Source organism: Phyllostomus discolor, chromosome 4, assembly GCF_004126475.2.
Source record: "Phyllostomus discolor isolate MPI-MPIP mPhyDis1 chromosome 4, mPhyDis1.pri.v3, whole genome shotgun sequence".
NCBI classification, from domain to species: Eukaryota; Metazoa; Chordata; class Mammalia; order Chiroptera; family Phyllostomidae; genus Phyllostomus; species Phyllostomus discolor.
The window spans coordinates 151,380,358-151,404,375 of record NC_040906.2 but is presented as its reverse complement, the minus strand read 5'-3'; the positions used below and the strand labels follow the sequence as shown (position 1 = coordinate 151,404,375).

Sequence of the window (24,018 nt, the reverse complement as noted above, 5' to 3'; positions counted from 1 at the left end):
GCCTTTAGCAGACATGTATTGGTCTTCTGTGAGTGGTTATTATTATCATTACAAGAAAAAGGCTTCAAAATCATCCTTGAGTTACCCAGTGCTTCCATAGGGCAGTCCTCTGTTAGGTTTAATATCAAAGCAGCCATCTAATTCAGCTCTACTTGGAGGCAAGTTTCTATTCTAGCTCCAATTGTTGCTCACTGAATGTGCAATATTGTCTTTTGGTCCAGAAGTTCCTGAAATGTGGCCTCTTTTGTGCTTTAGACAGTTGGGCCCCTTTTGTAACCAGTTGTTGAACTGTGTAATTCCCTAGGTCCTATGTGGTCTGGCTTCCATTGTTTCCTCAATCTCTGTTAGAAGGTTATTTTTGTGTATCTTAGGATTCACTTCAGTCCTTTTGGAAGTAAAAATGTACGATATACTTATAATTGTAACTTGCTTTGAATTAAAGAAGACTTCTGAAAGATCATGGTTATCTCACCATCCAAGGCTTTGTTTCATGCTCCATCTTACAGAACTGGAGGGGTAGCTGCACCATCACGGCCATCTGTGATCAGGGGTCACTGTCAAGAGAATGTCCCTACAGTGCCAACCTCTCACCATAAGGCCTAGGCTCAGTTGTTCACCCCAACTTTGTGTCTAGAGTTGGAGTTAGAATCACTGACTAGACAACAAGATCACAGACCTGGAAGAATGATCCAGAATATTCCAACCCAGAGTCAGGTCCCAACCATCAGCACAAGAAACAGAATGACCTCCAGGAACCTAGTTGCTGCCATAATTGTATGAGCATCTCTTTTGCCTTTGTCTCAAATCGCTGCTGCAGCCATGTTCTCTCCTAAGTTCTGACCATTCTTGGTAAATTATAGGTATTCATTGAATAACAGCCATGGGTCGATCACAGCACTTGTTGCCATGGTTTAGAGGATGTCCTTCACCCTCATCTCACTTGTCCATTGACTTGCGCCCTTCATCTCCTCTACTTACAGTCATATCTTCTTGTTTCTTTTCCACTCATTAGTAAAGATTTTGACGTTACCTGGATCAGTTCTAAAACCTGTCCAAGAGGTTATTAGGGAGGAAAGGCTTTGGGCTATTTTCACCTGCCATTGTAGAGTGTATAGAATGGCAAGGTGTGTACAACATTGATGATATTCTTAAATGGCAGCTATTATGTCAGGTCCAGGAAAATACAAGATGGGACATGCTGCTCTCCATTCGAACAAAACGGTGGATCCATGTGACTGACTACACTAGCTCCCCTGAAAGGTCTAAAGAGAAAGGGCTTACTTGTTCAGCAAGGGAAAGTCATGCCTGGAAGTAATGCCTGTATAAATGTCTTGAAACTCAGACTGCCGAGTCTGCATTTGTTTAATTTCAAGTTTCTGCAACCATACAGTTGAATTTTTGTTGAATAGGTTATGATGGCCTTTGAAAGCTTACATATTTAGGAAATCACTGACTCCTTATATTTTTTTAATACTGCCTTCCATTACATCCTAGCAAGGCTCCCAGTGTTCTCTGCAAATTGTTTGTAATCTCAGCAGACCGGTTGAAGTAGGCCAGCATTCCAGACTGAAATAGCTTGAAAGATGTGTCATTCGTAGACTTATAGGAGACATGGGGAAGTTCAGGAAAGCTCTGTTTGTTGTGCCAGCTCACAAGTTCATATATTTTGCTACTGGTTTTCAGAGTAAAAGAAAATACTATCAACCTTGTCTCTCTTCCTTGTCAACTTTTTTAAAGATTTTATTTATTTATTTTTAGAGAGAAGGGACAGGCGAAAGAAGGAGAGGGAGAGAAACATCCATGTGTGAGAGATACATCGATCAGTTGCCTCTCACAAACCCCCAAATGGGGACCTGTCCTGCAACCCAGGCATGTGTCCTGACTTGGAATCAAACCGGCGACCTTTAAGTTCACAGACCGGCACTTGATCCACTGAGCCACACTAGTCAGAACTCTTCCTTGTCAATTTTTATACAAAGTGCTTAAGCAATACTAAAAACCATAAATCCCCTCATTTATTGTGGTAGGAAATAAGGTGTGTCAAGAATTGAAGGTTTTTTAAAAGATTTTATTTATTTATTTTTAGAGAAGGAAGGGAGGGAAAAAGAGAGAGAGAGAGAAGCATCAATGTGTGGTTGCTAGGGGCTGTGGCCTGGCATGTGCCCTGACTGGGAATCGAACCTGTAATGCTTTGGTTCGCAGCCCACGCCTCAGTCCACTGAGCTAGGCCAGCCAGGGCAAGAATTGAAGTTTTAAAACAGGTATGTTACACCTCATCTACCCGATCTAATTTGGAATCCTTTTACAACAATGACGTAGGTACCACTTCGGCCTCTGCTGGAACTCTTCCAACAGTGGGGAGCTCACCACCACTTCAAAGTCCCTTCCACTTTATACAGTTGTGATTACCAGAAAATTATTCCTCATTTTTAGGAGAAATCCACCTTCCCTTAAATTTTCATTGTGGTATTATTTATACCCTCTACAGTGGAAGAGAACAAATTTTCTCTCATCTTTTCATGATAGCTCTTTGAGCACTCTGAAAACTCTTACATGAGCCTTTAAAACTCCCTTTCTCCTGGAGGTTAAACATTCCTGGTTCCACACGTTTCCTGGGACATAGATTCAGTACTCATCATGGTCCTTGCTGATCAGGCCTACTCTTAACAAACCTCAAAGTACAAGAGTCTCAATGTGACATGAACACTAAAGGTAGAGTTAAGGTAGGACCCCATCTCTACATTATGCATCTCTTGATGTAGCCCAGGATCGTGTTAAATTTCCTGACAACCATGTCACAGTACTGACCCATCCGCTTGAGCCAGGATTCTCCCATCCTACCCTTACAAAGTTGACTTTTTAAATCCCAGTACAGGATTTGATGTCTGTTTTTGTTAAATTGTGTCCTTATACATTTACCCCATAATGTCAGCCTGTGGTCATCCTTGAGAGTCCTGGTTCTGCCTCCTAGAGTATCTCACCAGCTTGCCACCTGGATCTTTTCCAAGTCAGGGATAGAAGTTAAGCATGATAGAGTGTGGGTCTCATAACCAGAAACTTTTCATCAGGTTGAAGTTGACATTAATCTATCATCCAGTAACTGATTACTTAATTTTACTGTCTTTCCGACCCCGTTTTTTTTTTCAAATTATTCTAATAGGCCTAAGAGATGTCCGCTGCCTTGCTAAAATCCTGGGATGCTATTTACACTGCATTCTCTGAGCCATAATCCCATCAAAACCAGAAACGAAATTACTTTGGCATGACTTGTTCCTAATGAAGCATGAATCATCTGCCACCTTCCTGTCTGGGTTCTAAGTGGGTGATGGTTTGTTTGCCAAACCCAAAGAGATCAAGTGTACGATGCAGATGGAAACACTATTCAAAGACATAGTCTTACTCACTAAGAGCATCAACACTCTTGGAGAGTAAGTGGGAAGATTTACAAGGGCCACATGCACATCTGGACTGAGTGTCAGGGAAGATGTCGGGGGAAGTGCTGCGTTATGTATACAGTGTAAAAATGAAAAGAAAACAAGAAGTCTCCACAATTCTTGGGAAAATAGCCAAAAAGTCTAGATTTCATTCAAAACCAGAAATGGAAGTTGGATATTATTAAAAAACAAAAACTTTGAGTCCCTGAGGTCTACAGTGCTACAAATCTCTGTTAGAGACAAAGCAAGTTGAGTAGAAACACAGTAGGAGGCAACCCCATCGGGGCAAGGCTGAGTTGAGGTGGGGTGGTTCCTTAGGAGAAGGATACCTAAAGTGGTAACTCGACCATGATATGGGCTTGTGATTCCCACAGAATGAAACACATTAAACACACACATCCCCCGCCCCCACAAAAAGAGCCGTCCTCACAAAGTTTCCCCAGTGTTACAACCAGGCACTAACGGCCCATCCCCCTGCATGCAGGGGGCTGAGTGCAGTTGACCATCAACACCAATCTCCCTTACCTTGTCTTTCCATTGTCTTGTTTCCATCTCTCTCAGACACCAGGTTTCTGAGGAAGGCCCCCAAGCCCTGCTGTAACAGGACTGGGCATGTCAGCATTGGCCCAGCAGCCCTCGACCCTGCAGCCCCTTCACTGTTTTCATAGAGCTGTACTTTAGTTCAAGTCCCTTTTCTGCATCAGAAATGACTGAATCCTGAAAATGCTGTTGTGCAGTTATTTTTGGCTCCCATCCCTCCAGCCCTGGGGTCTTGCCTGCTCCTCGACAACCATTAGCAGCTGTTAGAAGGGGCTTTCAAATGCCTGCTTCTTGCTGAAGTGCTGTGACACTGGTTTTCTAAGAGCCCAACTGCACTGAAGAGGGGAGAGAAAAATGGCAGAAGAGTTACAGAAACCCCCTGCATTTGAGGAGTCAGGTTTTTCTCCCCTTTGTGCAAGAAAACAACCTCTGACAGCTGTAGAGGTGCTGCCCAGCTGAGTTCCTGTGGAGGCTAATTCAAGTGAACTCATGGGGCAGCCCCAGAGATGGCCCTATGTCATCCTCAGAGACACCATCAAGGGCGCATCCTTGATATAAGAAATTTAGCATCCCACCTCCCTGAGCTGCTGCCACTTCACTGTACCTGACATTCTGGGCCAGTGAGAGAGGAAATGGCCTGTCACCACAGAGGCTAGAAGCTGCTGCCAGGGCCCCGGAAGCCCCCCAAAACCTGGACCCCATTAGCTTCCTCAGGAACCCATGCTGCCAATGAGTCTCCCTGGTGGCCTCCTTCTCAGGTGTTAGATCCCTACAAAGGACTGAGAACTGCCGTAGACATTGGGGAAGTTCTGTGCTCCTTGTTAACATTAATCCATTAATTCTCACTAGCCCCAGTAAGATAATGACATTATTGCAGATCAATAATTAATGCATCAAAAAAAGGAATCATCTCTGCATAATAAAATAGTATTTTTAAAATAATAAATATAAATAAAATAATGAAAATAATAACACATCATGTCTATAAACACTTTGTTACATTGTAGAGAGATAAAAGTATATACATATTTTGCTTTGTATATGCATACTTTTTGCCCAAATTTTTGAGGGAAAAATAAGGATGCACATTATACATAGGTAGTCCCTGAAATACCTTTTATCTGTTCTTGTGTTTTATAGCTATTTGTTACATAAAATTTCTTGCACCATAATATGTTCAAAAATAAATGCTAAAATTCCTTTATATAAAAAACAAGTATCTAAATAGAAATAAATAATTGAATTAAAAATTAAAACAAAAGATTTTTGTCCCTGAAAGGTTTGGCCAAAAATGTGGGTGTGCATTATACACAGCAAAACACGGTACTTTGCTCTTTAGGATGCCCACCCCCAGCAGGAGAATCACACACAGCTCTGTCCCCATGTTTCACACCAGAAAATCTGCAAGGCCACATCCCAATGTCTTCCCCCTTAGCCCTTAGCCAGAATAATCGTTCAGGCTCCTAAATCTCAGTACTTCCCAAAATATGAGTATGTGTAGCACACCATGAAGTGAAATGATTCCAAATGGTATATGAAGAACTTCTTTTTTTTTTTCAAAATCACTGTGTTCATTTTAATACATATTAGAAAAAGTGAACCTGAGAGTTCCCAGGTAGTATTACTTAGGACAAGTTTCTGTATAAGCTAAATTTATATAAAGAAGAAAGTGAGTTGCATTAGAGAAAATATTTTAGATTGTGATGTGGGTCCAAGTGTCTATAGTTTGGGCAATGCTCCACAATTCAGTACTTTTTCTGTCCACTAGTCCTGTCTTGTACAATCTCTATTCAAAGAAAACCACAGTGGTGTTTTATTGGGAATGCAGGGTCATGCCTATTTTCCTGAGTTTTGTATAAAATATAGGAACAGGCTTTTTGCGTTAAGTACATTAGGATGAAAACAATTTTTGTTTGTTTGTGTGTGTGTTTCTTTCAATCAACCATTCCTGGTTATCCGATTTGTGTATTTCTTCCAGAATATCCTAGCTGTCCTGCTTGGGTCCCTAAGCAGCTATACCGCCACCTCACCTGTTTCTGTACCCTCCTCACGGTGAAGATAGAGAACGATGCTCTCCCTTACTCCTGGTTCGTGTAGCGGGATTTCTGTAGGACTAGACACTTTATGCTTCTATCCCAGTTCTCTGTAACCATGCCTCTGCCCTTCTCCCTCCTTCTCATCTTTCCAGTCAGTGAAGTTCTAAAGAAGGCCTATCCATTTGGCTGGTGTGGTCATCTTTGTCATTTAGATGTTCTTCCAAAGGATGGATATGGAGGGCACTGCATTCAACGTCAACAACCCTATTTTCTGTTGCTAGAGTGTAGAGTAGGGAGAGGACATGGCAGGACATGAGACAGGACAGGTCTGTTGAGCCCAATTATAAAGAGCCTTATGTGCCATGCTGAGGAGATTGAGTTTTATTCTGTAGGAAGCAGGGAGATAAAATGATTGTCATTAGAAAGATGAATTGGGCAGCAATACAAAGAAAGAATTCAGGGAGAAAGAGCCAGTGGCCAGGTAGCTGCAAGGGTCTAGGCAAGAGGTAATAAAGACACAGAATAAGACATGTTTCTCAGAAAAGAAACCGATTGACTAAAGAAAAACAGGAAAGACCTAAATTGCATCATAAATTTTTACTGTACATTTATTAGCTAATTTAATTGTTTATTACCTGTTTCTTCCTCTAAATCAGTGTTGCACAATATCATATTCTATGATGAAGAAAATGACATTCTGTGTTGCCCAATATGGTAGTCACTAGCCACATGTGGCTCTTAAGCACTTAGAAGATGGCTACTGTGACTGAATTTTTAGTTTTATTTAATTATAATTAATTTAAATTCAAAGAGTCCAGTGTGACTAGTGACTACCATACTGGGCAGTGCATGCCTAGAGTGCAGGTTCCAAGCATCCAGGCTGCCGTGTTTGCCATTCTGTCCTTAGAGCCCGGGGGGCTTCTTTGTGTTTTGCACAAGCAAACTTCTTTATGGAAAATTTTGGCCCCCACTTAAAAAAGGAGAAGAAGGATGGAGACTTCCCATATACACTTAGAATATCTCCCGCAGGGTTAAGCTGAAGCTCTCAGCATATGCAGGTGGAGGAAAGTCAAGCCAAAGGGGCTAGACGAAGGTCGGCGGTGTGGTGAAGAAACCCAAGGCCAGGGTCTGTTCTGCGGGCCCTGCCTTCTTGGTCTTCATTCCTGGCTCTGACAATGCACAATGCCCACACTTTTTCCTCAGACTATGTAAGGGTAATAATCATAATGGATAAAACATTTTAGGAGGAATGAGTAAAGGAAAATATGTTAGACAGTACAATATGCAGATGATATATAATAGAATCGTACACCTTAAACCTATATAATTTGACTACCAATGTAACCCCAAGAAATTCAATTTTAAAAATGTGTTACAGCTAGTTCATTAGAATGGCTGTAGTGACACTGGGGAGATCCCACATGACCTGTGAGGAGCTCAGGACCCAAGCCCGTGACCTTGGGCATGTTGCTTAAGCTCTCCAAACCAGTTTCGTAGAAAACAAGAATAAAAATCATAACATTTCACTTACAAGTTGTGGGGGCAACAAATGATAAAAGTAAAAAGCTTGTGCTGTCTAACCCATAAAGTCCCACTCAAGAGTCTGTTATCACTCGCACACCAGAGCTGTATCCCACTGTCTGTCTGAAAGGCACAGTTATGCTAAGTTACAATTCTGATATGTGCCTGTCAGAAAAAGCAAACAATAAGTCATCAAACTCTGTACACCTCCATCCAAAACAGAACCTAAATGACCCCAAAAGACTTTTATCTCTCTCATCATTAAAAAAAAAAGACTCTGGAAAAGCTGATACCACAACCTCCTTCTTATAGCTTATGATTCATTAGTGCTGTTGCCAGGAAGTTCTTTATATACAAGGGGAGACCCAAAAAACCCAGAATTTGTTTAGAAAAAGTTGTGTATTTATTCTTACATGTTTAAATTTCCATCACCTACTCTCCATGTGATGCAATACACCTATGGAGACGGTTCTTCAACTGCTCTAAACAGTTTCTGAACTCATCAATTTTGATGCCTTTTAGTTCTTCTGCTGGGTTTTGTTTCACCTCTTCCACATCAGCAAAATGTTTCCCTTTGATGGCTTTTTTCATCTGAGGGAAACAAAAAAAATGTCTGTGGGGTGATATTGGTTGAATAGGTAGGATGGGGGTCATGCCAGTGTTTTATCAAAAACTGCTGAATACTCAGTGCAGTGTGGGCAGATGCACTCGTAAATCACCATTGAAAAGAGTCTTCAAAACAAATTCACTGAAGCTGAATGCAGCCTCTCACACCACCACCAGCTGGCACACTGATACAGATGGGTTTGTAGAACACTCACCTAGTAAGGGAAGCCTGTACTACAAGGGGCCCACCCTCCAGAAGATGATTCTATTTTAGGGAATCCCCCTGTATTTCCATCCTGTCTCTGCCTTTCTAGATCCAGTGGCCACCTTCCCCATCCCCATTTGCCCAAGACCACCTCCCATTTGCCACTGAGGCTCTTTATACCTTTTTCTCATCTTCCCTGCTCTGTACTTTCATCACCTGCCTCTGGCCTTCTATCTTAGCAATAAATTTAGACACTTTTCTCCATGAACCAACCTCCCAGAACTCACAACCTCTGCAGCACCTGTAGCCTTCTATTAAGAAACATCTCTAGCAACCTGAGTCCCACAGAAGCACCACCTTCCCTCCTGCCCCACTCCATTCGCCTGTCTTCAGTCCCCATGACTGTAGCAAACCTGGTTATCCTCACACTTAGAATCACCACCCACAGACGCAGAGCTCTGTATGACCCTGTCAAGTGATGTCAGCTCTGCGCCGGCCTATCATACCCCATGCTTTCTGCAGGGAACAGCTAGCTACCTAGGGGAAAGGCAAAACTTGGCCTGTGTGTCAGGTTCCCAGGCCATGCCCCAGGTCCCAGATTTCCACAGGGATTCCTGTTGAAAATAGTTATTAAGTTGCCACTAGAATGATTTTCTCATAGTACAAAACCCACTTATTAAGACTTTCTTAACTATGATCTCCTATCTGACGTTTTTGTCATTTTATTTCTCAGAGTTTAATGTACTTATTAAAGTAAGGGATCATGGCTATAAATGATTTAAATAAATGCGTATCAGTTCGGGGCACCCAAACAGGAGTTGGCAGATTTCACCATCATATTCCCCAGTACTCTCCCTCACGGAGAACGTGTCCACTTCCCGACCACATTTAAAAACAGGGATCGCTATCAGTCCATTGGCTTTCAGCATATGTAAGCAAAAATAATTATTTTCTATCTTGCACTTGGTATATCTTTTTTCTTCCCAAAATATTTACATTAATTAAACCTAAACAGAATTTATGCCATTTGCCATCTTTAAATTTTAATTCTAATTCAGACATCTCTCTATGGTTACCAATCAAAGGCTAAGGCCACAGCAACCCCAGTCATTGGTAAGAATACTGAAAATTAACGGGCCCGCTGACAGTTGACAGTGTGATGCCTGATTGTATTGATAGCAAGAGAGTAAAACGGTAAGTATGCTAAAATTATACAAAACGTCAGTATATTTTAAAGTCCTATCACATTAGGGAACCAAAGTTTATGGACTTTACAAAAAGGAAGCAGCAGCAGTGCAAGCCCGAGGCCCAACGCCTGCCAGGGAGGTCAGCAGGGCCTGCGGGTGCACAGCGGGGTGGCTACCACACATGCACCCAGGGCCTGGGTTTTCAGGCCAGTGTCCTCAGGGCTCAAGAGCAGTGAAGGAGAAACACATCTGCCCCTTCTCCTTCCTTCAGAGCGTGGCCACCCAGACTTGGTATCTGGTAGTAAGGATTAGCCCCAGTGACCCAGCTGTGTTCCCAGACCCAGACATGTGACCAGCCTAACCTAACCTGATGGTTATGATCATAATAACAGATCAGCCTAGGGTGCTTAGGAAACACTTATCTGCGGCACTGAGGACAGCCAAGCACAGCCCCAGGTTCACATACAAGACCAGGTGTGCTTTTCACTTTCCATTGTACCAAGTCTGAGGTGGGGCAGGAGTCCTCCCTGAAACATTTGTTTTCATGTGCAAGTTACCTGACTGTAGAAGGATCTCCACTTCACATCCACACTGCCTGAAACGTCTCGTGCACTGATCCATGCAGATGCGGGGTGGTTTTGGTGATCCACTGTCTAAGCAACAAAGGCTAGGAACGACAGCTTGGATAAATTGCACTTCAGAAGTTCGTTAAGAAATTAGTTGTTCAAACCCAGAGTGTATTTTTCCTGGAAACAGGATATGAACTGTGGCTACTTTCCTCAACCATCTCCCAAATCTCATATCTATGTTGCCTTTCATTGTTTTAAATGTATTCAGTGACCAGATGTTTATCGTTACTCAAAGACTATAGGAAATGAATTCCACAGTCTGGGAGTAGGTGCAGGACCATGAAATACAAAGCAGGAGTGGATCATCCTAATGAGAGAAGACTTCATATAGGAGAAGAGGTGTGGGTAGGATCTCCATAGGTGGGAAAGGCCATCACAAGTTAGTGTCCCCCCACTGTATACCTGCAGCACCTTCTCTATATGTCTGTCATAGCAGCTTTTGCATTGTACTGTAATTGAATTACTGCTTGTCTTTTCCTCATTTGTGCAGTAAGATCCTTGTGCAAGACCTCTGAGTGGTGGTGATGTTGTTTCTAATCTGCAAATTGATTCTCCAGAACAATGCCAACATCACAGGCATTTGGTTAGCATTTGTCAAACAAATGAAGGGTATCCTTTAGAAAAGTTCTGGAGGCAGAAAAATACGCAGCGTGTATTAGATGAGAATGAGAGGGAGATTACAACCACCTCATTGAGCCCCAGAGGCCTGGATACCAGCAAAGGTGATACCACTGGTGTCCAGTTCTGATGTACTTTTTTAGCCACACCCAACTACTTTGGAGGCTGATAATTTTTTAGGAGAAAATTCTTTGGAGTTCCAGCTGGACAGCCCATCTCCTCTCAGTATCATTGATGTGTGCGCTTCTTCCAGGGAGGGCTAGAGATCTTAGGGCTGCAGTCATTTCTCTCCATAGATTGGTGTGAACTAGCCAGTGGGCCTGTTTCCACCAACCACCTAGGGCTTCACAGTGGAGAACAAAAGGCAGTCGCTCCCCCGAGTCTTCAAGAGGATGTGCCCACCATTCACCTTTAAGTACAGCTTGTTCATAAAGTGGAAGCTGTTCATTAGTTGGAGACAGCATGTGTTTTATAAAAATGTTTTCAGTATATGATTCTCCTTATTTCCACCACTTGCACAAACATACATGGCGATTCTTGTTCATCTTTTCTTTGCATTATCAATTTATTTTTCTCCCTCCTTCCTTTTAAAGTCTTCACTAAATGTTTTTATGTTTATTGTGCATTTTTTCTAAGTTAACACAACCAAGCCAGTAAATTTAGGTTGAAGTGTCACTTGCCTCAGCTGATGGCAAATAACCTCAAATGAGGGCCCATGCAGCCTTCTCTGGCTAACTGCAGAGTTGGCTATTTAGGCTTCAGTTTCACCACCGTAATTATGAGGGAGAAGCCTATAGTTAATTACGGTGCATGAATGGGAGAGATTCCTGGACTTATTTGCATTTGTTACTTGCTGGTAGTTTCTCTGTTGAGGTTTGCATCCTTGTTTTTACAGAGCTTGTGGCATGTTTCTGCAGTCGGTGTGTGAATTTTTATGATCTGTTGCATGTTATTCATGCAATTTCCTGCCCCGTAATGGTATCAGTTTTCCAGACGCAGAGGAATACAGACTAAAACCCAGGAGCCTACATTAGCATAAAATGTCCCAGTTCTGTCAGTTTGATTAATTTGTCTCTTTGTCTCCACTCTATATGATAAGTGCTATTAATGGTTGCAACACTTCATATGTCAAAGTCTTTCTTCCTAATGACTTGAAAATGCAGTTTATTTCCCCCTTTTTGTATTATTTTTCTCATTTAGCATTCTACTCAAGTATAGATTTATGCCATGCTCTTTCATTATCTTAGTGGTTGCAGCACTGGAGTGATTACATATGGTGTAGAGTATGCGTAAAGATGTGATCCCAGGGGCAGCAGCTGCTGATGCAAGCTGAAAATAGATCCAGCGTACGCTCAGCACTTTTCCCAGAGGCCTTTTATTTATTAGTAACAGTCTTGGTACAGGACAGCTTGGATCCTCATTTAGCAAGACGGCTTTTTGCCTTTCCGAACACAGCAGTGACTTTGCTCTATTTACTGACACTGCTGTGTAATTTTTTTAACCGCCTTGTATTTTAGCAATGACTTAACCTAACAGAAATTGTAATATAATCTCGATGTATAATGAACTCAAGAAGCGACAGGCTCCATTTGAAGTAATGGAGCTTGACAGATCTAAGGTTTAAATTAAATAATCCTATTTGTAAGACAGCATTTGTACATGGTACACTGCTTTAAAATGAATTTCTATTCTTCTCTAGTGCTTCTTACACCATTTTTAGCATTCTCCCTTTCAAAGGGACTTTAAAAAAAAAAAGAAATGTATTATTGCAAAGCCAATGTCTCTTTCATAGGAAAGAATAAAATGAATTTTTTTTACCCATTTCAGTCACTGAACTGGAACCAGCATGATCGGAGATGAGCAGTTGTTAATCCAAGCTGGCAAATTCAGACAGCTCAGACTTCTCTGCCGTGATGGCGCAGAACATCTGCGGTATCCGTATCATGATAGTGGGACTTAGGATTAAGATAATAGCTCACCTTCTGCTCATGTTTTAGGCTCAGATAGGTATTGTTTCACAAATGTTCAATGTCCTAATAATGAATATATGAACTTATTTCCTGAATCCAAGAATTTCGCGATGCCGCTCTTCTCTCCGAGAGGCGCACGCACTGCAAACAGGCCGAGAAGGCCGCTCGCTGAGCACAGCAGCACGGGCGTCGGGGCGGCGACTCCTCGCTGCATGACAAAATGTCCCAAGTTGTAAAAATGAAAAAAACAATGACATTAAAAGTTTATAGATGAATGACAATGTGAGAGTATTATTTAATGGCAAGGCCTGGTCCTATAATGAGGAAGCCTTGGAGAAAAAATGAATTTATTCAGAGAGAGTAAACCTCTGCCTGATGAAGTTGGAAGTATTGTAGGAGAGACAAGTTAGTAATTTTGCTCTTTGCTCTTTTCTTGGTGACTCTACCTGCCCCGCAACCAAGAGGGCATCAGAGATGAGAGGGCGATTCCCTCCTTAATGTATCTTTGCCCTGAGATAGCTCCACAGGTCCTTCCATTTGGGAACAGAGATTTTATTTATTCCACGAATGAGTGAAAGTTATGTGGGCTAGGTTACAAATTAAAACAGTGATTCATGCATGCTAAAGAAATAAAGTGTGACTGTTCCATTTCAGTGGGAATATGCCCCATAATGTCGAAAGAGCAAGTAATTTAAATCGTCCCTAAAATAAGCAAAGCAAGGGGCACTTCAGCCAAGCAGAGAAGAAGTCCCCTTTTTCTGCCCATGTGCACAAATGTATGGGAAAGCATAGGGCCGCAGTATTGTATCAGCTATGGTCATTGTAGTTCACATATTCCTTCAAGTTTGGGAGTTTAGACCGCTAACAGCCCCAGCTGCTGTCAGGAGCCCCTGCCTTAGAAAGATACCCTCGGTAGGAATAGGCAAATGTGCCTGCTTTCTCACTCTTTATTTTGTCTTCCTTTCTCACCCTCCTGCCCTGCTTCCCACTCTCACACACAAAGAGCACCCAAGCTTGTTCTCAGGGCTCATCCCTGATTCCCTCCATTGTGGCAAAGTGATGTTGTAGCCAATTTCATTCTCCGCCTGGTAGGCTAAGAACAGTGGGTGATCTGCTTGCTATGGGAGAAGTGATACTCAGGCATGACAGGATGAATTAAGGGTGGGTTTAAGTATTAACTCTTCATTCCCTAGCCATTGTGGTTCCAAATTAGATTCAGTGTTGTTAAAACTCGGAGAGTGTGAGCGTTTGTATGTATGTGTGTCTGTTGCTGAAACTGTGTTTGATCAATTGAATTGGCCTTGTTTTTCTGATGAAACCCATCGACGGTATTATGAAACAAACAGACAAAATGAAAAAAAACATTTCACATGTCAAGTATTTCACTATGACCTCTGAAAGCTGATGTTTCCCTTCTGCCACCAGGTCTGAAATGAGACAAAAGCACTTCATTTTTCATAAGTGGGACTTGGTTTTTCTCTGAAACCATTTCATTTCCAAGATGTCTTGTGGGAGTTATCTCAGGTTGTGCTGAGCTTCCCAATAAATGATGTAAAGTCTGAAGGAGGTTCTCAGAGCCAATTATTAGCAAGTGGTTTGTAAAGTAAAGACTGAAGGAAAAAATATATTACTGGATAGGGGTCAAGCAGAGAAAGAAGAAGGAAGAAACTGACTTTGTTGAGCACCTATTGTGTGTCAAAAAATATGATAATAATTTGAGCAGAATAACAAAGTTTTAGTTTCAGAAGAACAAACAAAGATCAATGAACTTGCAGAGTTATTTTTTTAATGGAAAAGTAGGTTTTATAGAAGTGTTGGAATAGAAGAGAGAAAAGGGGAAAAACAAGGTAGGGAATGAGTTGCTAAAATCTATCTAAAAAGGCAATAATAAGGTGGAAGAATTTCAGCCACTAGGACAAAACTGCTTCAGTTGGATTTTATGCCAAGACAATTGCTAACAAGTAGAATTATAATATTCATTTTTGTCCCTGTATTCCATTAGCAAAATCTGCCTCTTCAAATTCTTTTGAAAATAAAGACGTCTGCTTGGCTTTCAGTCTAGCGTCTGCCTCACCCAGAAAACATCATCAGGAAGCCCAAAATCAATGGAATTTTTTTTCAATGGATAACTTAAGCCAATTTTGAGTCTGATTTAAAATTCACTGTATAAATTCATCCTGGCTTGCTACAGCTGTGAGTGTACTCTGCTTTCTATTGCCGACTCAGTAAAACATACATCCACTCCACATTCCACACTTCAGCTTTCAAGTGGAAGAGAGCTATTTGAAAGCCCTCCTCTCAAAATTGACTTCTTGGACCTTGTAGGACTTGCTTTAAAAGCTACCGAGAGTATAGATGTGTATGTGTTCACTGTTTGAAAGTGATCTTAGATCCAAGAAAATTACAGCATTTGCGTTTCTGGGCATGCAGTGATGCACTGAGCTTCCTTTTTAATACTTTATTTATTTATTTTCAGAGAGAGGGGAAGGGAAGGAGAAAGAAAGGGAGAGAAACATCAGTGTGTGGTTGACTCTCACACGCCCCCCACTGGGGACCTGGCCCACAACTGAGACATGTGTCCTGACTGGGAATCGAACTGGTGACTCTCTGTTTTGCAGGCTAGCACTCAATCCACCAAGCCACACCAGCCAAGGCTGCATTGACCTTTCTTAAGGTACTGCTGCTACTGTACTGTAGCAAGGTACTGTAAACAAGCTGAAGCCCATGTCCCTCTAGTTTGGGTTATACCCTGTTCTACTAAAAAGATAGATACATTTCATTAAGCTGAGATTTATTAGTGAGGCCAACAGGTGATAATGGGACAATAATTTTTATCTATCGGCTTTGACTTGGTACCCTTAATTGGCAGCAAGGAGAAACATTAAAAGATCTTGCTAACGCAGCACAATGCATGGGAAGTAAGAATGTCAAGGGAGTTTTTTTTCTTCTGTAGTATATTGGGAATCATAAAACCTTGGTCTTAAAAATCATCTGACCCAGCACTAAGGAAAAGGGTTATATTTTACCTTTTGTATATCCCTTGTGTCAAGTACAGTGATGGTGATGATAAAAATGAATAAATAACCTTTACTGAGCACTCACCAGGTGCCAGGTGCTGTTCCATGCACTTTACATGTTTAACTTAGTGACACTACAGGATGGCTGTTGTTATCTTCATCTGCCAAATGCAGTAACTGAGGCAAGAGAGGTCCATTAACTTGCTCAAAGGTCAGCTGCTGAGTCAGGGAGCCTGGATATGAGCCTGGGCAGCCTGATCCAGAGCCCATGTTCTTAACCCCTTGCCTCAGAGATGACAGTAGTAACACTCATTAAACACGTGCGTGTCTATGTTTTATCAGATGGGAAAGCAAAACCCAGGGCCACAAGCCAGTAAGCTGTAGATTTGGAGACAGTGAGTATCTCTAGCCCTGGTTCAAGGTCTCTCTGTGCCACACAGAAGTCACCATGAATCCAGTACTAGAAATGTTCCTGTACACAGGAAATAATGAAAAAGATGCTGAAAAAGTGGAAATGTAAAATGATGGCAAAGAAAAAATACTTGAAATAATTTTCATCCTTTTTCTTCATTTTACCCATCGATGGCCCCTCAGTTCAGGCCACTTGTTCATGTGAAGACCTCAACACCTAGGTCACCATGACTCACATGAGGACCTGCCTTTGCCTGGGGCCTCAGTTTTGAGGCACTGAAGCCGTAAGACACATCTAAGAAACCAGCTAATGATTTTATAACCCAGTGTAGTAGGCAGAGTAACACCCCCTCAAAGAGGTCCCCATCTTAATCCCCCCAACACCTGTGAATATGTTACCTTACATGGCAAAGGGAATTTTGCAGATGTGATTCACTTAAGGATATTGAGATGGGGAGATTATCTCGGGTTATCTCGTTGGATCCAATGTAATCATGAGTTCCCATAAGAGGGAGGCAGGAGGGTCAGAGTCAGAAAGTCTACTTTGAAGTTTGAAGTTCACTCAAGTGATGATGAAAGAAGCTTAGGGAGGCCCAAGTAGAGATCCTGGCCACAGAGCTGGTCAGTTGCTCCACAGTCATTATCAAAATTAATGAACAGGGCTTGGGAGAAAGTTGTCTTTCCTCTGCCTTTGCCCACCTCTGACTGTAGATATTTTCCACAAGTCATCTCATATTATACTAGTCTATCTATTTTTCCATTCATCTGTTTCTTTTAAAAATGGACTCTTCACATTCTTTAAAAACTTTCACCTCTTTCTCATTGCCAGACCAGAAGGACTTACTGGGCAAGTTTGCTTTTTATCGATCCTACATCCAGCATGCAGTGGCTGAAACAACTGACTGGCATCAATGGCTGTCTTCCCTTAAAGAAAGCTCTCGGCTGCAGAATTTTGAGCCATGTCCTCCTCAGTAACTTTGCCCCTGAAGCCTGAACTGCCTTGGTTACTCCTGTGAACCTTTACATGATACCTGTTGTAACAGTCACGCAGTAACGTGTCCCACATTGCTTCCAACTGGAACCGTATTTGCACCACTGTGGTACCCAAGCTATAGCTCTGCTTAATTAGTTAGAAGGAATATGACCTTTTTAAAATCTTTCTCAGTCTTATATTGCTCTGTGTTCTCACATGTCACCAACTCTTCCTCCTAACGGCTTTTTTGATCTGTCTACATCTTTTTTCCACTGCCACAGCCTGCGTTCAGGCCACAGTTGGTTCTTGCATGGACATCTGTGAGCAGCATGCCCCTGCCCAGCTCACTCCCCAGACGCAGCCAGAGTAATTTCCCCAGTGTTCTCCTGCTTGATTGACTCCGGTGTCTCCCCACTGTTGGCCAGCCTCCTCTGCGTGACCTAGACCGGCCTTTCTGACCTTCCCCCTGCTCACCTCTCCAGTGTCACCTACGGCCACCCCAGTACGCCACCACATTGTGTGCTGAGCCCTCTCATTTGTCTTTGCACACTCCTTTTCTTCCACATGCAACACCAGCTCCCTCCCAATCCCTGGCTAATCCTCACTCAGGCTTCAGCTTCCATGTCACTCCCTCAGTGTTAGCTGTGCACCCATACTCCCCCCATTCCACCCCCATTACAGCTCTTATCATGCTGTGTTGTAATTACCAGTTGGCCCTTCTCTGTCCTGTCTGCCTAGAACTGCTCAGACCAGGCACCCATTCTTCCCTATTTGTTGTTCATGCCCCCAGCACCTAGGACTCTGTGGAACCATGGAGGGGGTCCATATGCCATTTGTTGAAGGAATAAAGTGTATCCTATACTGCAGAGGTGGTCACAAGCAACCCCTCATATAGTGAACTCCTTGTGGGGAGACTGCCTGGCCTCACTGCCTGCAAACCTAGCCCAGCCGAGCACTGCAGTGCAGCTGAGATCCACTGGTCTCTACGTGAGGCTGCACGTGTGCTGTTTTGACGTGTCTGTTCCCATATTACTGGGTGGTGAAGGTGAGCGAAAATGACCAGAGGAAGTGGCCAGCTATAAAGTATTATTCATCGCTGACAAATTTAACAGTTCATAAAGTTATGTTATCATCCAGGACAAACTAAGAACAAATAAAATGGTTTTTAGGTCTGCAATCAAATATAATCAACTAAAATTTTATTCTCTGTGGTGAACAAACAGGTTCCAAATTCCTTCCCCGCCCCCTACCCCTAAAAAGTACACCATTCGGATTCTACATATATTTTTTGAGGCAACGTGCTTCTCTTGTTTTGCTCTTTCTATGGCTTGCCCTGTGACCCAGATAAATATCTTGTGTTCTTGTGCTCCCTCTCCTGGTCTTTTCTGTCCTGCAGCCAGACTGTGTTCCCAGAAGTGTGCCCCCCTTCCACCCCTCAGGTGGGGGCCTGGCATGGGAACAAAGCAGCCAGCCAGCACCGCGGGGCTCGTGGTAAGATCCGTGGGGGATCAGAAACAGACTCACTTCTTCCTTGTTTGCCGTCCAGCTTGACTAAGTGAAAAAGGGCCGTACTGGCACAGAAGAGAAACGTGCCTGGCATCCTTTTTGCTAAATGAAATGCTCTCCAGAAAAAAATATATGTATAATAAAAAGCACTTGATAGTACACTTTTGAAAATATGCCTCCCTGGAGGTACACAGATTCTCACAGGATGTGCCCTATCACTTAACAGTGCTAATTACCTAATTATCTGGTCAGGTGCAGTAAAAACCCCTCTGACATTCTGTTCCCTCCATATGCCAGATAAAGTGTTCTGGTGTCTGCTCTCTGACCGTGGTGAGCAGCACATCAGACTCTCTTCCCACCCAGAGTAAGGATACATAATGGTCTTTGCAGCTAGTTGGGTGGGGCCTGGCTTCAGGGCACAGGATAGAACAGGTAGACTGGCCCTCAAGAAGGAGGCCAGACTTCATGTGGCTTTCTTGGCCCCAGGTGTCCCCTGGAGAGACCTTTTTTTAAAATCATTTGAGGATATGTTCAATGATTCTAGAGAGAGAAGAACAAAGAGAGAGAGGGGGGAAAAAAAAAACATCAGTTGACTGTCTCTCATATTCATCCATAGCAGGGACTGAACCCACAACCTGGCTATGTGCCCTGACTAGGAATCAAACCCACAACCTTCTGGTATATGGAATGATGCTCCAACCAACTGTGCCACCCAGCCCCCTGGAGTAACCGTTGAGTTCTGACTTTGCCCACCTTCTTCCTCTTGTTGCGGTTGTTTCTTAGACATTTCATAATTTTAGTTATTTGCCTTATATTCTTTTTTCCCAATTTGACTTTCTGAAATATCTTCCTTGCTAACTATGTCATTTTTCCCTACTTTAGTGTAACAGAGGATTTTGCTTTTGCTTTTTCTCAAGCTGGCCTAGAATTTTACCTCCTAGGTGTAAAATTCTGTTACTCTCACTAGCAGACTACAGCAGAACCAGTCTCGCTCACCCGCTGACCTGTCCTGCCCTTCATGTTCAACCCTGTCCACAGTCTTGTGCCCTCAGTCCTGCAGCTCCCTCGGCAGTGGTGTCTGAGTGGTTTTCTCTGTGGCTTTCTGTGCACTCTCGGCCTCTTCCCAGTGGATCACTGCTTTCTGTACCATGGCAGTCCCTCTTACGTACGAGGTTCAGCTGAAGTTTCATTTAGTTGGGTGGAGAGGGCACTAGTTTCTCTCAGGCAGAGGAGAGCGTTAAATGCTAAGTGCTTATGGAAGATCCTTACTGGAAAACCATGAGGCTGTTTTGACTGGATCCCAGTATTTGGAGGGCAGAGGCTGACCCACGTGAGTTTTGCTTGCCTGTCTCCCAGCCTGCTGAAACTCCAGCTCAGTGCTGTTAAATAGCCCATGCTGTCCTTCCCTCATCTGCTGTTGCACCAGGGGTCTCAGCAATGTAGACTTTAGCATTTAACTGTTCTCTATGGATAAGACATTGTGAGTTTCTCCAGAGTAAAACTATATATATATATATCTTTTTTTGCTTCTTTCAAATTCACCTAAGTACCCAACATAGCAAATGCTTAAGTAAGTATTTTTGGATTAATTAATTAGCAATGGCTTGCTTATGCAAGATACCTAGTACACACACAAAAAGATTCATGAGCCCAGCACTTCTCTGTGATCTAATGATTTCCTATCATTTAATCCTATTTGAATGCTGTAGTATTTGGTTGACTTGAAAATGTGACCTTTTGTTAATTTTTTTAAATGTGTAACATGGCCTTCTAAAAATAATGAACCAACGGCTTCTTCACAATGCAACTATTTAACAAACTTAATAAAATACATGTAGATAACAAGGGAAAGTATAAAACTTGGTCCTTGTCTTTCAGGAATTTCTAATCAAGAAAGGCACAAAATTCAGATAACAGAACAAAACAGCACTCATGTGAATGAAAGCCAAGACCGATAGTCTATAAGCAGCAGCTATTTTCCGGGGGGCGGGGGTGTCCAGTTTAATTACCACCTCTTTTGCAAGGGTTGCCCCTGGCCCTTACATTCCACATTGCTGGACACAGATGTCCCAGGTGCAGTTGGAACTGGTGAAGCAAAGCGAAGGTTGCATCCAGGCAGTGAGCACAGCTTGAGCAAATGCTGGAAGGCAGGAGAAAGGCTGACAGTATGGCTCAAGCGGATAACTTGAGATGAGAATAAAAAGGAGGGCATTGGGGGAAATCTGGGAGGTCAGACAGGAGAGAATTAAGTTCATTCTCCAAAGCACGGAATTGCTGCCCGAAACATAGCCTGTGTCAGGAACCTTCCCCCAAAGATTCTCCAGCCTCCCTGTGATTAACAATCCGGAAAGATCAAGGTGCAGGAGAGAGGAGAGATGGTGTCAACAGAGAGGAGAGGGGTCATGAGCTGAGAAATGATAGTTTTCCCTTTTGCTTTGAGTCTCAGTATTTTTACCACAATGGTGACTCTACCTAGAGGTTCTTAGGCCCTGGCCTCCGATGCTTGTTAAAGAAAGAAATGACGGTGGTATTCAGACAGGTGCTGGCTTAGCTGAGGTTTTCAAAGCCGTGCTGTTCTGGAAAGCTGCTGGTGGTAATCTGCTGTGGACGAGCTCTGCGGACCATCCCTCCCAGGAGCCGAATGTTTCTTGCTATCACAGTGCAAGGAAACGGGAGGGCTTGCTTCCCATTCAGTTTGTTAGGTTTCTGATTTCCAACTTCAGTGACTAAGATTCCATCAAAACTCTGAAACACCCCTGGGTACTGTAGTTACCTTAACTAGCATCTTAAATGTACATCCAGAAATAGTTTGAGTCACCCAAAACAGGAACACCTGGTGTTCTGAGATTTGGTATTTGTCAAAAACCAAAAGTTCACTTTCAGGATGTTTGGATATCTTTACATACAGTGTTTTCTTAGTTAGGAGCTATAAAGAAACAGGTCTTTTATAACAGTTTGAGCGACATGCAAAGGAGACGGCCCAGAGCAGCCATCGGGATGCACCTGTGACTTACAGCCCTTCATCGCCATCTTCTGAGTTAGCATGAAAATCGTGTTTCAGCTGCACAGGAACTGGACACTTCTACCCTTTGTTAGAAGCTTCCTCCTAACCTTCTTCAGCGGCAATGCTGCCAGAGATGACACCATCGTCAAAAACAGAACCCTGAAGTCATCTCAGGATAGGCTGGTTCCCAGTATCCATTGATGTCGTTTGCAAGCTTGCAGCCCTGATTCCCGGGAAAGGCTGTGAAGGCTGCAACACAAGAGCCCAATAGATCTAGACAAAAATAGTAGCCTTGGCCATGCTGATGGAGAGCGTCAGCACCCTCTTCATTCCCTCCCTTGACCAGAGGAACCACCTACAAGAAAGATTAGAACTCAAGCAGAGGGGAGGAGCAGTGGTTGAGTGACAAACCAGGAGTGTGGGTTTCATGTCATAATGATTCCTGCAGCCCAGATTGCTACAGAGCCTAATGTTTTGTGTGCTAGCCCTACAGCTCCCCAGCAGCCATTGTCCATCTCACATATGGGGCCATTGTGTTGATGGCTGCGGTTTAAATCCTAACAGAGCACAGATGGTGCCTGCATTGTGTCAGCATTAACTCTTCCCCATTGGCAGAGCCCGCTGTGGAAACAGGAGAAGGGAGGAGACATCAGAGCTGTACATCCCTTTAGCAAAAGGTCTGATTTCCATGTATGCACTTATCCCAACTCACTGTACAGGCTTGGGTCACCCAGTCTCAGCTTCTGTTACATAGAGTGGTTGGTAAAGGACTTTGATGAAGGAAACTAAAGACTGTAGAAATACTATTATTGCTGCTGTACAAACCATGCCTATAAGGCAAAATCTGTGCTTTGTCATTCTGTGAGGCACCATAACACCCACTCCCACTGCAAAGGAAAGCTCCCTGCCAGAGGAGATGATACACATCATCTTAGAAATTTTAGTGTTTGTGCCTCAAAAACCCTTCAAGCATATTATCTACATTCCCTTGGTATGCCCCTGTTTATTTCTACTGTGCAAATGAAAGGGGAAATAGCAAAGTTTTTCAAGTTCTGGAGGTCGGATTACCTTCCCCACTAAAGACCAGTGGTCCTTCCCTGGTGGCCCTAAGTGCTCACAGCTACGGGAGTATTAGTGCAGGGTAAGCCCACCTCCTTCCAGGGGTCAAAAAGAAAATAACATTTTCCATAAGAGATGTGTTATCTGTCAGTTCTTCAGTTTTGATTTCAGATGGAAAATATGACTTAGGTTCTTGAAGAAAAAAAATTCCCCAAGCGAGGAGACAGATGTCTTCAAATATGTGATGGATTGTCATACAAAAGGATTCAAATCGTCTGCTTGCCCGGCAGGCATCACTAAGGTTAGTTCAGTTCAGTTCAACTAATAGTTACTGAGAACCCACAGTGCACCAGGCACGTGCTTTAAACTGAAGGGGCTGGCGGGAGATGAGTATCCCGCTAAACTCATGACGCCAATTATTGTGAAGCAAGCAGGTTTAGTGGCAATATGAAAGTGTAAAATATTTGGTGACTCACTGGATAAACCAAGGAGAAGGGGAATACAGAAGTAATACTTCTAGTCTCCAATGTCTTCCCATCAATGGGCGAAGCAAGAGAAATTAAAGAATTAAATTGGAGATTATTGCCAAGGTAATAAATAGAATTTCTTAGGTAACCCAAGTAACCTGATGAGCAAAAGGACATCCCACTGAAATGTGGCTGTGAGAAGGAATTTTGTATTGAAATGAAATTGTCACCCCTGGGAAGAAGAGCAGAGCAGCGGTGTGTGTGCAGAAGCTCTGTAGCAAGTCCAGAAGCATAAGGGCAGGGGCGCTCAGAAGGGTAGTAGAAGGAGAGTGGAAGAAAGAGGAACGGCAATGATATTGGTATAGGAGCTCATTTTGGGTTACACAGAGAGGGCAATTACAGGTTCCGTATTCCTGTTGCCATTTACAAAATCAGAGCAAAGGAGAGGCATGATGCAGAACTTCAACTATGTGAATAGCTACCAGAATTCTCTTTAACTGCAATGCCTACCTGAATGGGACTGATTTGCTTTATTGGTAATTTCACCTTCAAGGAGGTTGACAGTTCAAAGGTAGAGTTGCTATTTTGGTCCTAGTAACAGTGACTAAGTACAGGGAAGTGACAGAAGTACACCGGAGAACATCCTTAGCATCGTGAAAGAGATGTCATCCCTGGCAACCACCACTCTGCTTTCTGCATCTATGAATTTGACTGCTTTAGATGCCTTATGTAAGTGGAATCATACAGTATTTGTCTTTTTGTGGCTGACTTGCCTCACTTAGCATAAGACCTCAAGGTTTATCCATGTTGCAGCACGTGACAGGATTTCTTTCCT

General features: G+C 42.9%; 1 protein-coding gene and 1 long non-coding RNA gene across 5 annotated transcripts in view; both read left to right on the top strand.

Moving 5' to 3' along the window:
* Positions 1-24,018, top strand: part of BACH2 (BTB domain and CNC homolog 2) — a 332,554-nt gene that overhangs the window by 274,274 nt on the left and 34,262 nt on the right. The gene's annotated exons all lie outside the window — the stretch shown is intronic.
* LOC118500272 lies at positions 1,844-4,876 on the top strand. The gene is made up of 2 exons (XR_004902828.1): positions 1,844-2,053; positions 2,251-4,876. It is a non-coding gene; the product is annotated as an uncharacterized LOC118500272 (long non-coding RNA).